This window comes from Crinia signifera, chromosome 2 (assembly GCF_055691185.1).
Source record: "Crinia signifera chromosome 2, ASM5569118v1, whole genome shotgun sequence".
Taxonomy (NCBI): domain Eukaryota; kingdom Metazoa; phylum Chordata; class Amphibia; order Anura; family Myobatrachidae; genus Crinia; species Crinia signifera.
The window spans coordinates 256,944,790-256,962,109 of record NC_139218.1 but is presented as its reverse complement, the minus strand read 5'-3'; the positions used below and the strand labels follow the sequence as shown (position 1 = coordinate 256,962,109).

Below are 17,320 nucleotides of genomic sequence, written 5' to 3'. Positions count from 1 at the left end.
GAATGTATGCTATGTGTGTGTGTGTGTGTGTATGTGTGCTATGTGTGTGTGTGAATGTATGCTATGTGTGTGAATGTATGCTATGTGTGTGAATGTGTGCTATGTGTGTGTGAATGTGTGCTGTGTGTGTGAATGTGTGCTATGTGTGTGAATGCCCCTGCTCTCCCCTCAGACCATTTGCACTACTAGCAGTAATGGAAGCTGAAGCTGCAGTCATACATATATTTACACAGCAGCTACAGTTAGTAAAGAGTAGACACAGCAGAAACTGAGGTATGTAGTGGGAATTAAGGGGGGGGGGGGACTTGTGTGCAGGGTGTGCTTCATGTAAGGAGTGAATAAGATATTGTAGGTATAATGGCTAAGAGGGGTGGGAAATGGAATGTCATAAAATTCTGATGACAAATGATTGGCAAGGAGGAAATGTGCTAACATTATGATGAAAAATGTGAATGGTGGGAGGTGGGGGCATGTTATTAAAAATATGGACAGGTAACACAAATATTAGAAGGGGGCATGTGAAGAAAAATTTGAATGGTGGGGGCAATTGAGGATAATTGTGATGGGCAGGGGAGACGTGAAGAAAAATGTGGGAATAGGGAAATTAAATGAAAAATGTAGTAGTGGGCCGTGAAGGAAAATGTATATCAATGCCTCTTTCCTTTCTTTACCTCTGCCACAATCTACATTTGTCCCTCTAGGCACCCCTCTCCCCACTCGTCCTTCCTCATCTGTACATCTGCTACCTCCTCATCCTCATGTGTGCCTGCACCTCCCCCATCCATGGCTGGTGGCTGCCATTAAAAGTGACCAACAGAAACAAGAATTATGGCAGGTAAGCACAATTTACATAACACACATGTTGTGTGTGTGTGTGTGTGTGTATATATATATATATATATATATATATATATATATACACACACACACACACACACACATACGTGAGATGTGCCGTTACACATTGCGTCATATTGTGAAAGGGGGTCCTAAGGTAAGTCGCATATAGTGTAGGTGCACTATTTGGGGGGGGGGCGCCAGAAAGTTTTTTGGCAGGGGGGAGCAAAATTTATAGTTACGCCACTGGATGTAACATATGCAGAGAGAGTTAGATTTGGGTGAGTTATTTTGTTTCTGAGCAGAATAAATACTGGCTGCTTTATTCTTACACTGCAATTTAGATTTAACTTTGAACACACCCCACCCAAATGTAAATCTCTCAGCAGATGTTACATGTGCATCACCTGCAATTCACATGGTTTTCTCCATTAAAGAAGGAGTTTGTTTTTTGCAAACCAACCTGAATCACCCCCAAAGGGTATTATTGCCCTTGCATGGACACACAGCTTAGCATCAGAAAAATTACCATATTAGAAGTCCCGGGCTCCTTCTCACCTTATTTCTCCCATCCTTCTAGAATAGGCCCTCTAAGGCACCACCATTCCTAGGAATTTTACAAAGATACGTTTTGCAGGCTGTCAGGATTTGTAGTTTAAACCAGATTCATGTTTAACACTATTTACAGTGCAGAAATAACAGAGCAAGACTACAACTCCCAGCATCTCCCTCTGTATTAATTCACAAACTACAAAGCTGTTACAGCAACTATGCTGTGCTTGAAGCCTTGTTGTCATCGGGTTATTGCTTATTGGTTACAAGCTATAATCATACTGTACTGTACATAAAAACAAGAGATGAAAATCAGATTTTTGGTGTTAAAATGCAAAAGCAAAGCGAGTGATAACTCTATCACTGAAATAACCTTATTTTAACCTAATTTATAACACATACATCCATCGATTTTGTTGAAAAACGTGCTCATGAAAAGTTTTATTTGCTACAGGACCCCTTTGGGATTAGGGCCCTGAAACGTAAGCATTATTATGCAGCATACACATAGGGTGGCTAAAGCTGCGTGCTAAGCGATGTAGGTTAGCACACATCACTGGTACACATGCAAGGTACCAGCGATGTGTGCTGAGAGATCTGCGCGGACCAGTGTTCTCACCATAAATCTAGTTAGATCACCAGTGTTCTCAGAATGAGAACACTGGCGATCTAACTAGATTTATACTGCATGCAGTATAAATCTAGTCAAATGATGGCAATGCGTGGGAAGGCGCATCGCCATTGCTTAGGGGTATACACATGGAGCGATCCATGCTTTATTTCTAAGCAATCTAAAAAGATTGCTTAGACATAGCCCTGGAATCGCCCCATGTGTATATCCCATTAATTTCACTGTAGATCCGACCATGTCTACAGGTGCAAATGTTAAACGGCATCACTATCTACCCACTCACAAGTATGTATGAATACTATTATAAGAACAAACAAATAGAATGATGTTGATAATTGACAATGATAATAAACTCACCGTCGGGTATCCTTATGCATACACTTTTATAAACTTAACACTTTAATACTTAACCCTAATAGTAAGACATGGACACAAGTGCTGGCGTTTCAAAATTAAGGTCAAATTTATTAATTGACAACTTGACTATAAGATCTGACTATAGATGGGGCAGCACTAAAGAACGGTCAAGGGTAGCATAACCACACACAAACCACACACCGCTTGTGATCAACTCTCCCTTGGGTTACATCACCTGCACGGGTGGGTTTCCAACTCCCGTCCGGGACGTTGGGTTAATGACATATCGATGTCGGGAAAGCGCACCCACTAGCTACTTGACTACTACATATAAACAAGCGACCGTTCTTTACCACCACCGAACATAAAACATAGGGATGGGAGGGAGGAGTAAAACTACACAAAGAGGATGATCACACCACTTCCTGTCCTCTCCTAGACTGCCCACTTCTCCCCTTTCACACCCTATTGGTTAAGCCCTTCCTCATCAGATCTCACAGTAACTAACAACAGGCTACTTAAAGTGACAGCATCGCAGAACACTTCAGTGGTTTACGTCACCTCTGTGCTTAGTCAGCCATCGGTTTTCTTTCACAAAGTTAGGGGTCTCAGCCTATATTATTACTATGGGTTAACTCTGTTGAAAATTAGCAAGATATAAAAGCAAGGTGTCTATGTCAGTCATTAGTCTTTAAATGAATCAGACTGATGTTTAAATATGATGCTTGATGATGTCCTTAATTGGAAACTATATGGTGGTTATATCAACCAACATGAAAGGGAAAACAAAGGGTTACCCAGTACACAGGTGCTTAATATGTATATATTTTATAAAGACATTCTGTCCAACTCCCTTAAGTTTATTTTCTGTAGATTACTCTAAATAAATGAATATGTTTAGTGACATTGCCATTTACTCAGTATCCTATTATTTATATGTATCTAATGGCCACTTGTGAGTGTCTAACGTACTGTACGGAGTAATCCTGTATATTGAACAGTTCTAAAGAATGACTGTACATAAAAAATTTATACGCCGACTCATTTAGCAATGAGATTAAAGAAGGATCCCAGCTGTTCTAAAGTTTCCTTTGCTCATGATTTACAGTAGTTATAAAAAGTGTTACATTTGTATGTGAAAATGATGCCATAATATTTTTCTCGCCGGAGCTATAAAGAGACTGGAGTATAGCTTTTGCTACAAAAACAGAAATATGAAGCTCAAAGGGGTATTTAATCACAATACGCTGTCTCAGAATTAAAAATCCATTTTGTATGAAGTCTCGCAGGAACCAAGAAAATCTGGTTGTTTGTAAAAATCAATTTAAAACTTTTAACTCACAAACAAAAGAACACAGAGGCAGATGTTTTTCAGCTTTCAATTAGGCACAATCATGTTCCTGAGAGGAAAAGAGAAATTGTATTGTGCTACATGTCCAATTGCATTGCTTAAGTGTATAATTACCACCACCAGCTATAAAGCCACTTATTTGTAAATGGACAGTGCTCCAGTAGTGGTAAATCAATTTCAGCATTAGAATTTTTTTATATCTGCAGGACGCCTGCTTATGCACATAATTACCTGTTCAAAATGTAAATCATTATAAAATTATCATTGATAGTACATTTTAAATTGTAGTATGCACTTTGAGGTAATATTGTAGTATGAAAATTATCCTGCAGCATAAATACATAGAATATCTATACTACAGACTGTATATAATGCAACCAGAGCACACCCATAATGCCTGGGTACTTCACCCAGGGGTATGGTTTTAGAACTGAAGATGTTGCCTATTCAACCAGATTCTACCTATCATTTGTCTAGCACAGTGGTTCCCAACCTGGGGTACTAGTACCCCTGGGGGTTCTCTGCAGACCAGTTGGGAGTACTTGAAAATAATGTTGGTAATGGCGGAAGATGAAAAAAAGTATTTTGATGGCAGAAGAAGAAGATCCATTTCTATGGAGAAGAAACATGTTGTGTCACTTATGGTTCTGTCTTCAGTGTCATCAGCGTCTCATTGTGCTTTTCCCTGACCAGCAATCCAATGGGAGCTTCCCATGCTGCCCTCAGACATCAGCAATCATTTGCCCTGCACTGACACGGATGGAAGAAGCAGCGGCATTAATCCTACAGGTGTAAGTGGTAACCCTGGAGACAATACACAGCCAGCGGCCAGACACGGAAGGGCACGATTCCTGTCCGGTACTCCTTAATATAAATACATGCATACCGCTCACTTCCTCTCCACTCATAAGTACTGTCTATATTTGAAATTGAGAGGAGGGGGTACTCATCAATGAAAAGCCTAATCAAGGGGTACGGGAGAGAAAAAAGGTTGGGAACCACTGGTCTAGCACCTTCTGGAAGAAAATATCTAGAATCTGAATGATTGCTATGGATAATATAATCAGTTCTAGCAAACCACACCTTAGTATAGATACACACCCAGTGAATATTAACCGTTTGAGTGCCAACGTTGCTGTGAGAGATCCTCAAAATATCAGCTAAAAATTACAGCATCGCTCACAGCGACTGTTCTTTTTATGGGTGCAATATGTAATTAAACTTTAATTAATTAATTTGGCTGTGTTTGTATTTATTTGTACTAAAAGAACAGTCGCTCTGAGTGGCGCTGGCATTTTTAGTGGATATTTTGAGTATCTTTTACAGCAACATTGGCACTCAAAGGGTTAAGGTATCTGTCTGCTGTGAAAGACATGGATAAAAACTAAAAGGCTGCTTAATTGTTGAGAATTGTAGGGGGGATCGTCTGAGATGCAATGTACTGGTGGTAAATCTGTCTGCTTAATTTACAGCAATGATCAACCAAAACACAGTGCACACATAAAAATGATGCACATACTCTGATTTTGAGAGGAATGTTGTTGTTCAACCAACTGATCCAGTCAGCCTTCCACTGGGTACATGCAGTGCGAAATGTCATACTATCCGACAGATTGGTCTGACACATAACTCACCTTGGCATATAACAGTGTGTGTGCCCAAATAGTAGGTGCCTGCAGTCTCTTGCTGCATTGTCAGGTTTGATGTGCCTGGTGAGAAAGAGCACTTAGGACATGCATGTCCAAACTGTGGCCCTCCATCTGTTGTGAAACTACGCATCCCAGCATGCCTTCCCATAGTGTTAGCATTCGCTAATAGCAAAACTGTTGCAAGGGACTTGTAGTTTCACAACAGCTGGAGGGCCATAGTTTGGACATGCCTGACTTAGGGCATATGGCTAAATAAGAGATTCCTGTCGCATTGGCCTGTGATGGGGATAAATAACCTCTATAAAATGATTTATAAGTAATCTCTCTGTATGATGCAGCTACTTTCAAAGAGTAAGATAATGATGAAAGAATTTCTGGTTATTGGTGGTATGGAAATTGCTCCTGCCAAGTTGTCATACCTGAATGGAAGTTTTGAGAAAAAAGATGGTTCACATATTAATGAGTAGAAGAAGGATGTTGATTTAGAAGGATGATAAGGGAGAGGTAAAGAAGAATCTAAAGGATTAGACTAGTCTTTTAAGTTTGTGTAATATCAGTTAAATAATGTGGAGCTTGGAAAGTGGCCAATGGGTGAGTTCTGTAAAATTAGTTTGTTCAGTATTTTGAGGAAATGTGGCAACGCTGAGATTGTTAGTATCAACCAAACATCTGGATGATCTTTGGTCTGCCTTGGACCAGGACCAAAATGGATAATTTGATTGACCATCATGTACATTATGGTTTGACCAAAAAGGAAGAAATAAGGATTTTATTGGATTTAATTTCCAACATTTACATGTCTTGAACCAAAATGATTGTGTAGACATAAGTAAGGGATTATATAATATTGCCGGTTGTATGTCTTTTTTGGACATATGTAAAAATGCTATAAGATAAGAATAGGGAAACAATTGTTGTTCCAGTTCAAAATTAGCATTAATTTTGGTCGAGAAGAGCCAATCTTTAAAGTATCAAAGTATGGCCGATGGTTGATGGAATGGAGGTGGGCAAAGTTAATGCCGCCTTTCTTGTGCTTTTCTGAAGGCTTTTAAGACTAATTATTGGTTTCTTATTTGACCATATAAATCTTTGAAAGATAACGTTAAGTGTTATTTCGTCTTTAGAGGATAATCGCAAAGGTAAGGTATGTAATGGTTATAGGAACTTGGGATACTATAATGGGAAGTAGAAGATCTAGGGATAGGTTGAATAATAGGGGTGATAGTGGGCAGTCTTGACGGGTGCCTCTAAAGAGGTGTATAGGGGTCTTGGTGAATTTAGGACATCATTGATTTTCAGTTTTGTAGTAGGATTTTTATGAAAATAGTGAATATGGTTTATAAAGTGGGAACTAAACCTCCTCTTGATATAAATGTGACCAGGTTATTTTAACAAATGCCTTTTCAGCATAAAGGTTTAGTAGAATATTGTAGGGATTATTATAAGAGTTAGCTGACATTATTGAAGCAATATCTGACCCCCAATACAAAGTGTTGTGAGGTGGTGAAACCAAGCTGATGGTGGGTTAGGAGAGAGAGTGGTTATTTAAGAAAATGTAGTCATATTTTGACATATTACTGTATATGCTCACATTTAATATCTCCACAAAATGCTGTTTTAAATGTTTTTCTACTGGTTTTATGAAGTAATGCTGAATAATAAACTACATACTGTACTGTATGCATGATAACAGTATATGGTAAATTATAGGCTTGCGCGCTAAATTATTTGTCCATTAAAAAAAAAAAAACATAAAGCATAAGGATATTTTTTAGGATTATTTACTTTTATGGTAATATTTGAATATAAAACATTTAATTTATCATGAGGCATACTTATCCCAGATTGACTGAGTGCCTGCTAAAAATTGAGCGACACTACTGTCAACTGTCAATGTGGATGGAACTTAATCCTAATCATCCAAACCATGCCCCTGGCTTTATAGAGTTAGAAGAGTGAGGCTTTGGCTACTTTGACATGTACCTGCTACCATGCCCCCATACCGCTCTCGCCACCACCCCCCATTCACTTTGATGCATCCTCCCCACAGCACCACCCCTCCATGCTGAGCCAACTGTTGGCAAGTGTGCTATAATGTTATTATATTTAAGTTATTGCTATTACTTTATTATTCTGCATTTTAAAAGAACATGATTAAAGGCATTATGGGACTGATTCAGACCTGTTCGCTAGGCCGCATGCTAGCGAATAGGTAAACTTAGCTGGGCGAATCCCTTCAGTAGCATGCGAGGGGATGTGTACAGTAACACACCCTCTTGCATCCTGCCGCAAGAAGGTGATATCATTCGATGGTTGCTCAACATCGAATGATTTTTCCAGCCTTTTGTCTGAAAAGTAAGTCTATACTTTCTCTTCAGATAGCCACTGATCTCCGAATTCAGGGTGGGCGCTGATGTCATATTTTGTCAGCTGCTTGCCCCAAGCAGGCGTCGCCATGCTTGTGTCAGTAGGGGAACACCCAGTGTTTTTATGGGGACACCTATAAAACGCTGGTTGTTCCCCTTCTAACACCCCCTGCTGCCCCCTTCCCTCCGTTTAATATACAAAAGGCTCGGGATATTTGCACAATCCCCAAACATTGGGGACGGGGACAAATTCCACCCATAACAAATGGGTCTGAATCGATCCCTTTGGCCCTTATTCTGATTGACGCGGACTTTACCGCGTACTTACGGATCGCGTCTTTACGGCGTCTGCGCATGCGTGGAGAACGCTACGCGCATGTGCCACGCCTTGACTCGGTACCAGTTCGGGCAAATCCCGTCCAAAACTGTTCACCGCTATCAGTCGGGAAATAGGGGCGTATTATGGGCGTCATGCGGAATGACACATGGGCGTAGTTTCAAAGTGGGCAAAACGGGGCGGAAACATGGGCGGACACGGGGGAGTACACTTATGTTGGGGGGCGTACATTCGGAAACCACTCCGAATGCACGCGATCAAAAAGGGCAGAAATGTGCGGTGTCCACAAGTGTACTATTGCTTTGCGGACACCACTCGTTCATGCGGTAGGCGAACGTACGCCTAATGACTACAACCATTAACACCTGAACCCAATAGAATCTACTCCTTTACTCATTACTCACTAATAGGCCGCTTGTCAGTGCTTTAATTGAAACCATTGCTGTTTCAAGGAAACCTTAGTAATCCCCCACATATGCTGTACTTGTCCCACACTTAAAAACTGCTAACAATGGACATGACTGAATATTAATACTATCAATACACATGTGTATTAGACATGTATAATAAGTGGGTCATGTGATGTATTGCAGAAGATACTTCATAGTGGGTTGTTTGGCGTAAATACTCCGCTTACGGGCGGTAGCACCGCTTGGCTCCCGTTCGGATGCGGTATTTCCGAGCATACTCTGTAATACTCTGTAATACCGTGCAGAATCGGAGTGTTTCTCCCGCACACGCATGGTTTGTATGTCGTCCGTAAACACGCCCTGTTCTTAAAGAGTGAGTCCGTCCGAATGCGGAGGACCCGTGGGCGTTTCTACGGACGATGGCCGCATGCGGCAAAACACCGTGGCGTGCGGACCGCTCCGTAAGAATGCGGGAATATCCGCACCAACCAGAATAAGGGCCTATGTGACTGTACACACACAACTACATTTTCACTTACAATGTGCCTCTGCTCTTACTTATGCCATTGTTTTTACTCCATACAGTATCTGGCTGATCCAAACCATTTAGTAAACAAAATATGGTATAAGGAAGCATATGACAGAATACACAGCAAAAGTAACAGTGAAATAAGCACTTGAAAACAACACATTTCTTATTTTACCCTGTACAAATGAATATATATTGATTTTCTAAACTGCAATTTTCATTGATTAATAATGGCCACTAAAATCATTGCTGTTTAGCAACCATTAATAGCTTTGACACTTTAGTGAATAAACATCATTAAGATGTGTGATCTTATCTCAATACAATAGAAAAAGTAATGACATGTTTCAACCAAATGACAAATGAGATAATCAATTACCTGTACTATATTACTAACAATGATCTTAAATTGTTGAGATATAGATAACACATTTGAAATGCTGACAGTTCCATTTTTTCCCCCTCCATGTATATGTAAGTAGTGCGGGGATAATGAAGAAATCATTTTTTTTTAATATACAGTATATTAATGCACTATATGTTATCCAACATAAAACAATTATCTACCTACCAATCTCTTTATGTGGACTATTTGTTATGTTTATTATTGTGAGATGCATAGCCCCCAATAATAAGTATCTAACCCACTGAAAATCAGCTACCCCCACAAACTATTTCACCAGTAGTAGTGTTGAAGCTTAGCACTCCCAAGTCTGAATCGGCAGAGCTAGTGTGCGTGCATGAACTTGGGTTAATTCATGCGTGACTTCTGGTGGAAGAAGTTGACCAGTGCTGGAGGTCTATTCTCAACCAGGACTCCTTCCCATAGGGAATGAGCAGGGTGCAGGAACAAATATCTGAAGATGGCGAAGATCTTCACACTCAGGCTCTGAAATTCTTGTGTTTTCAGAGCTTAATAAATGTAGGTTTCCATACTAGTATATAGGGACAGCTGACCAGATCGGTACTGAAAGATAAGCAAAAGACATTACCTCCTGCATTACATTTATAATGATTGGTCCTGACACTTAATTTAAACAATAGTAGGTAAAAATGTGAATTACTCAGTCTAGGTGATGATATAGTGTGTGTGTGTGTGTGTGTGTGTGTGTGTGTGTGTGTGTGTGTGTGTGTGTGTGTGTGTGTGTGTGTGTGTGTGTGTGTGTGTGTGTGTGTGTGTGTGTGTGTGTGAAAATTGTGTGATTTTCACTCATTACACAGAGAACACTCTTCTATATGATGTCTAATATATTGTAATGGCATGTCTATTAACCCTTTATAGATGCTGGGGTCTGTATGGTGCTAGTAAACAGCATAGGAATTTAGAATGAGCATACTCAAGTGGGCTTAATATTCATGATGCTACCAGTAGTATGTTTTAGGGCATACCATCTTCTTTAAAGCGTATATGCCCTTGACATGAAATCTTACTGTATATACCAGTTATGTAACAGTTGGAATCTCTTAGGAAATGGATCCTTGTTCAACATTTACATTAAGCATTTATTTATACATTCACATATTTAATGGAGACATTCAGTATGAGTATTATGACATTTAGCGAAGCTCTGCAGGGAAACAGACGTAAAAAACATAAGTGGGGTAATTAACCACTTCTTCCAAAGAAGAAGAAAATAAAAAGCCTATGAAGGCCACTTCTGATCTTCAAGAGTAACGTGGAAATCCCAGCAGTTAGTGGTGTACTGTGGCTTAGCTGAGTGCAGTGTCACAGTCACTGTTTGGCGGTTTTGCTGAGAGAGACTCATATTCCATAAATCTCTCTGATTTTATTACTTCAAGTGCACTAAGAACATTTTAAACACTTCAGCATGAATATTAAAGACAGCTTCTGAATTGACTATACCACTGCCATCTGCACTGATTACTCAACATAAAATACAAATACATCTGTTTCATTAGTTCAAGGTTTGCTTTATGTAATTTTTACTAACGCTACATAAACCAACTGTGTGCAATTAGAGATGTTCAAATATTATGTTCCATTTGTGTGCACCACATGATGCTACCGAAAGGAATAAAGTGAAAGTGATTTTTTGAAAGGCTATTTGACATATAGATCATTCATTTAAATGGTTTGCGCCTAATCCAGTGAGCGTAATTATAATGTTCTTATCATTTTCAACTCCAATTTTCTTTGCAAGAGGTTCTGCCAAGACATGACTTTCCTAGCAGGTTGTTTAGTCTACTGCACGGCAAACTCTCAGCTTAATTAATACATTCCATAGTCATTGCCCCCTAGAGTTCTAGCATGTTCACTTCTCTAACACAATAAGCTGGTGACTTCCAGAATGTCAGAGAGCATCCCACTTTACATTCGTCGCTGCCATTGTTTTCATTACAAAATGACTTTCATCTAATCAAATTATCTGGCAGACAATGTAAAATGTGTTTCGAGAGGTAACAGAGTTGGCTTCGTATGCAGACTGTTCTAAACAGTTTAATGAATTCTGAAATTACACAAGAGATATAACTATATTATTGCTTTCACTTTACAAAGAAACCAGAAAAATGAATAAATATATATTACAAACAAAAATGAAATCATTGTGGAACTGTTCCTAAAATATATGGAATATCTGTTGCTCAGTTTTTTAAACTCTTATTTTCTTTATGTGCGTGTCTTTGATACGGTTATAAAAGAGCGGGAACGCTTAGGTTGATATTATTTAGAATTATTACAACAACCTAATACATGGAAAATGATCTGCAGGACACATTCTCCTACAGTACAGTATTTAGGGAAACCAATACATTCTGAGGTAGAGGTATTCTATGTTCTGTACTTATAAGACCATTAAATACAGTGAAAGTACTGTATTGGTGGGTCGCATGAAGCTTTATCAGGAATCTGACTTTCGTGCTTAACCCTTTGAGTGCCAAGTGAATTTGTCAAAATAGGTCTGAAAGTTGCCAAGCAAACATTTTTTATTCATCACAATGACCTGTAATGTTTACCTTTATATAGGAAATAAAATCTTTTTTACACATTGTTTTATTTGAATTTATTTAACAAATGTGAGCGATGCTGTTAATTTTTAACCTTCATGCACATTGCCAGGGGTTTCAAGCTAGCTGTTGGCACCAGCATTCTTGGAATCCTCGCACTCCTGGGTAACACATATGCTCACTGCGACCCAGGGGCGGGGCTGAGGGGTGGTGCATCAGGTGGGGAGGAGGCAGCACTAAAGTGACGCTGCTGCCTCCTGCATAGAAGTGAACGGGACCCAGGTCGATTGACCCAGGTTACCCGTTCACACTGCCCAGCAACTCGGGTCTGACCAGGGTAAAGCCCTTCTTTTTACCCGGGTCGGATTGCTGGAATGCTGGACCTGGTATTTTTAAAAGGCCCTTTAACACTGCACAGTCACCCAGGTCGACAATGCTATAACCTAGGTCAGACCTGGATTATTTGTGCGGTGTGAAAGAGGTATTAAAAATGTAATGTATATATACAGCTATTGTGGCTCTAGTGATACATCATGTCGAAAGTAATGAAAACTACCAGTGATTATTCTATACAAAACATGAATTTATCTCCAGAAAAATGGAGCCTTTTGAGTGGCAGAATATGAAGTACAGGCAATAGGTGCATTCCGAGTGGGGTAGACATCGCTTGACTCAGAGGCCCATATGTACTGCACAAACTGTACCCTTTATAGATACACCACTGTCTGCTACCCTAAGGACAGTGTGGTAAAATATAATAATGGCACACATATTTTTCTTACATCAACAGCAGGATAATAAATAAGATCATGTGCTTAAATTCAAAATAAAGAAGTATTGATTAACTGAAGTAAAATACATTTCTAGATCCAAAGTATCATGGATTTATCTGCTAGGGGACCATACCTACCTAGTAGATGTTGTGACTTGGTAACTATATCAGAGTGAATTAGTGGCTAAAGCTTACTTACATTTCAGAAATGCATATTTTATATATCCAGCAATTCATTCATATACAATAGAATATGAAAATCGCAGATATCAGTGGTATGATTGGTGTAAACACTATCCAATATATTAGCTCAGGAATCAGTACTGGCTATTATTTTCTCAGTGTATTATTATTACTTGTTGTCTACAATGGAGATATGTCTTTTACAGCTTACTGTATATAAAGATTTGTAACAGGGTTCATACAACAGAAGGCTATTCCAATATACAGACAAATAAGAAATGGACTAAAACAGTGGTTATTAACCTCGGTCCTCAAGAACCCCCAACAGTGCATGTTTTCCATGTCTCCACACAGAATTATAAGTGAAATAATTAGCTCTTTTAAAATGTGTCAGTGAGTAATGAGTGCACCTGTGCAGCTGCTGGGTGACCTAGAAAATGTGAACTGTTGGGGGTACTTGAGGACCGAGGTTGAGAACCACTAGTCTAGAACATGAAATCTTGCATTTGATCCAAACACACTTGGAGCCAATGAAGGGTTGGATGAGAAAAGTTCTAAGAATGATGATGTGATATCCACAACAACAAAAAGTGGAAGTTCTACTTCTAAATGACATGAAGTCAAGCACTTTGGTATAGCCAGATTTCCAGAACAAGGGGACACACATGGAGTAGGGAAAAGGTACAGAAACTATGATACATCCATGGAATAGACCAGAAAGGTTGCTCTTATAATAACTTGTACAACAGAGTAATTTTAAGAATTACAAACACAAACAAGTTGGTTTTCTCTCCTTTATGAAGTTAAATGATGTCAACCTTGGATATCAAGCTTATTAATGTCATGTGGAACTAATTTACCAATATGCAAATTGAGCTAATTCCTTTTCTAATAGCTGGAATTATTCTGAATGGCTGCTGAATGTTATGGTAACCATCTAATGTAGTTGGCTTTATGTGCAGACATAATTAACCACTCAACAACATTCTGTATGAGGGTTTGACTGCAATTTTCTATGCTATATCATCTAGCAGCCACATAAGGCTATTTCACATCAAACATTAAAAATAAGAATTTATATGTATGAAAATGCTCAGCAAGGGTAATGACAAACAGTTCTAGCAGTGTAAATGCGTATAGTCTATAAACGTCTGACAGACTGCTTAGAAAAGTGTTTGCAATCTTAGTGCTCAGCTGCTTCCTTGCTGATACATGGAAGAGTATGGAGGATGCTCTTCCCCTGTTACATAGGAGTGACTGTGCTCTGAAAACACTGCATGCAGCAGCTTTCAGAGTTTAATCCCTCTAATGTGACAGGGAGGTGCACCCCCCCCCCCCCCCCCCCTTACTTCGGTCTGTCAGCCTGGAAGTGATTGAGCACAATGTGCACCATTGCTCTTCTAGCTGGAAAGTGACAGCATTTAAAGTGCTCCGCTGACACAACGCTAAAGATTCTGACAGTCTTACAACATAACTATTTGTCTTCTAACTGGTAGAATGAGACACCCAGGTACTTTTCTTTTCAATATTTATTTTCTATATTGAAGATGTTAAAGAGCAACAAAAACATGCAAACTTACCAAAATAGTTAATGTCCTAGAATATAGTAAGTAAAGAACAAAGGCGGATATAGACCTCATGGGGCCCTAAACAAGCCATAGCACTATATTTGTGCTGCTCATTGCAGGCAGCATTGATTGAACGATATAGTCTATCGATAAATGTTTAGCTGCATGAACATCAGCCCTGTGTACAAATCTGAATCAGGCTCTAAGTCTTTTGGAAATAGGCTTAGTACCTGTGTTACATTAGAGTAAACTGACTGCCCACATACAGTGGATGAAACCAATTCTGTGTCCAAATAATATTTATGCTATCAAAGAACATCAAAGGGACTTTAGGAGTGTGGACCGGTCCATGTGATGTCATGATGTCATGCTGTAGTCTCACATTGCTCCTCTGTGAACATTTTGGTTGGCCAGGATATCTTTTTGGGGCTCCTTGGGACCTGCTGGGCCCTAGGCAGGTGCCTAGGTTGACTTGTAGAAAATCTGCCTCTGGTAAAGGGTAGTAGAGGTGATGTGAGTTAGGGGTCTATTTACTAAACATTGGAGAGAGATAAAGGGGACACCCAATCAGCTGCCAACTGCCATTTTACTGGTTGAGTTTCGAAAATTTCAGTTATGAGTAATTTGGCTGGTACTTTATCTCTGTCCACTTTATCTCTCTCTAATGCTTAGTACATAGGCCTCTTAGTGTGACAGCAAACCTACAGTAGCACACCCCAATGAAGTGTTTGCTTTACATGTCAGTGACTTATCTTGCAACAATATTTGTTTTATTTAACAGAAATGATAATTATAGATGGGGCCAGGGTTATTCATCCCGCAAGCGTGCCAGAGCTTTCTGTCTTGGCGCACCACCTGCTGAACATGGGATAGAAGTGAGACACTTGGGTGCCCTATTTGCTGCAATGGAACACGTGAACTCTGGCACACTAGCGGGATGAACAACCGCGGCTCCATCTGTATAGGCTGGGGGTGGCCAAACCTGTCCTCAAGATCTACCAACAGTTCATGTTCTTCAGGCAACCTGTGGATCTCTAATAGGAATGAATGCAGCATATTAGAAAATGCAACAGTAATGACTACAGCTACAGCACCAGCTAGGTGATTTGGAAAATGTGGACCGTTGGTAGATCTCAAAGACTGGTTTGGCCACCCCTGGCTATTCAAGATATTCTGAATTTCTGATGCTAATTTACAGAGCTATTTGTGACTGCTAAGCCTTCATAATGCACATGTGAGAGATAATTAATATCAATTATCAAAATGCTAATATTTCCATTGACATTCTCATAATTTTCATATATATTAACAAAACTGCCCTGGTTCTTAAACTGCATAAATTATGCTGGTATCTATTAACAACCTGCTGAAGGTTTGTACCCAAACTTTTAAAATATAGTTAAACAAACAAGCTGGCTTATTAAAATATCACATGCGACAGAAGAGGATTATGCTTATGTGAACTTCATAGAGCTGTCTGGAAATGAATTTTTTCTTGCTTGGATCACAAGGTCATGTGCAAACTTGTGAAAGCATTTTCCGAGAAATCCTTTCATTTTAAATATGGTCCGCCATACTAGAAGATCAAATAACAACAATCTGTTCGACTAATAAAAGTCTGTAATGTTGGGCTCTTTCTAATGTTTAACCTAATTGAGATTTGCTATCTGGCTCAATTTCTCATACCAGCTTTGCAGAAATGAAAAGTTGTGTTCAAAACAACTGAAAAACAGCCAACAGAAAAAATGGCTTCCTGGAATCTAAAGTACTGTATTTTACAAAGGCAAAAAAAAAACAAAAAAAAACAAGAGCGCTATCTGTTATATTAATACAGCTATTCCCATTTCCTGGATAATGTACTCACATTTAAATTGATCATTGACACACTGATGAAAGGTGCCTACAGCTTGCTGGCCTTATCTTTCCTGCCGCTCTACAGATGATGGAAACTCAATTCACTTACAGAAGTGCAAAGGCATAAGGACTCATACAACACATGCTTTCAGTGTCTAATGTGCACTAAAACGGCTAAAGCTAACTGGCTGCTAGCAGCCGTTGAATTTTTTTCATTACAGAATACAAGTGTATTAATCTATTTTATATATTCAATGCTGTAGTGACAGTTGTTATATAATATGATATAAAAAGGCCAATGTAATGGAGATGCAGCCACTCTTCAAATAGTATCTCTAAATGATACCTGTAAATATAAATTGATAAATCAGCCACAAAAGTTCAGTATTGAATTGGGTTGCCCTGTGCTTACTTGTTATGCTGAAAGTAAGTTCACTTTGACAGTAAACTGGTCATACTGTACATCCCAATGGCACCAATAAATGATAGAAACACGGCTATACACATGCAAAGTTTCTTGGTACCCTATGCAAGACTTCCACTTACTGCACCTCTACCACCACTAATATCCATTTCCCAGCTCCTCAAATGAAAGCATTAAGGCAGCATCTTATAAACTCCACAGCTGACACCTGTTTTTTACAACACAGAAGTCTGACAGGTAGACTCAGTGGTGCCCCACAAATCCTGGTATCCTAGGCAGCTGCTTAATGGTAGAGTCGTGCCTGAGTGCACAGATAACAAGGCGTACAGGCTCCAACTGTCATTATTTACATGCATCTTCTTAAGTTCAAAGCACAGTATTGTTATGAATGTTCAGCACCTACCCATTTATGTGTCCTTAGTTGAAATAGGTACGTTACAATAGCACCAACTTTGAGTGTACTGAACATGTGGGATGACAGAGTGCTAAGAGTAAGCTGAGCGAGCTCCTGTGGGCTGCATTATAGGAGGGAA

At 39.3% G+C, this 17,320-nt stretch overlaps 1 protein-coding gene across 13 annotated transcripts in view; it reads right to left on the bottom strand.

The window, feature by feature from the left end:
* Nucleotides 1-17,320, bottom strand: part of DMD (dystrophin) — a 1,973,025-nt gene that overhangs the window by 969,857 nt on the left and 985,848 nt on the right. The window lies entirely within an intron of this gene.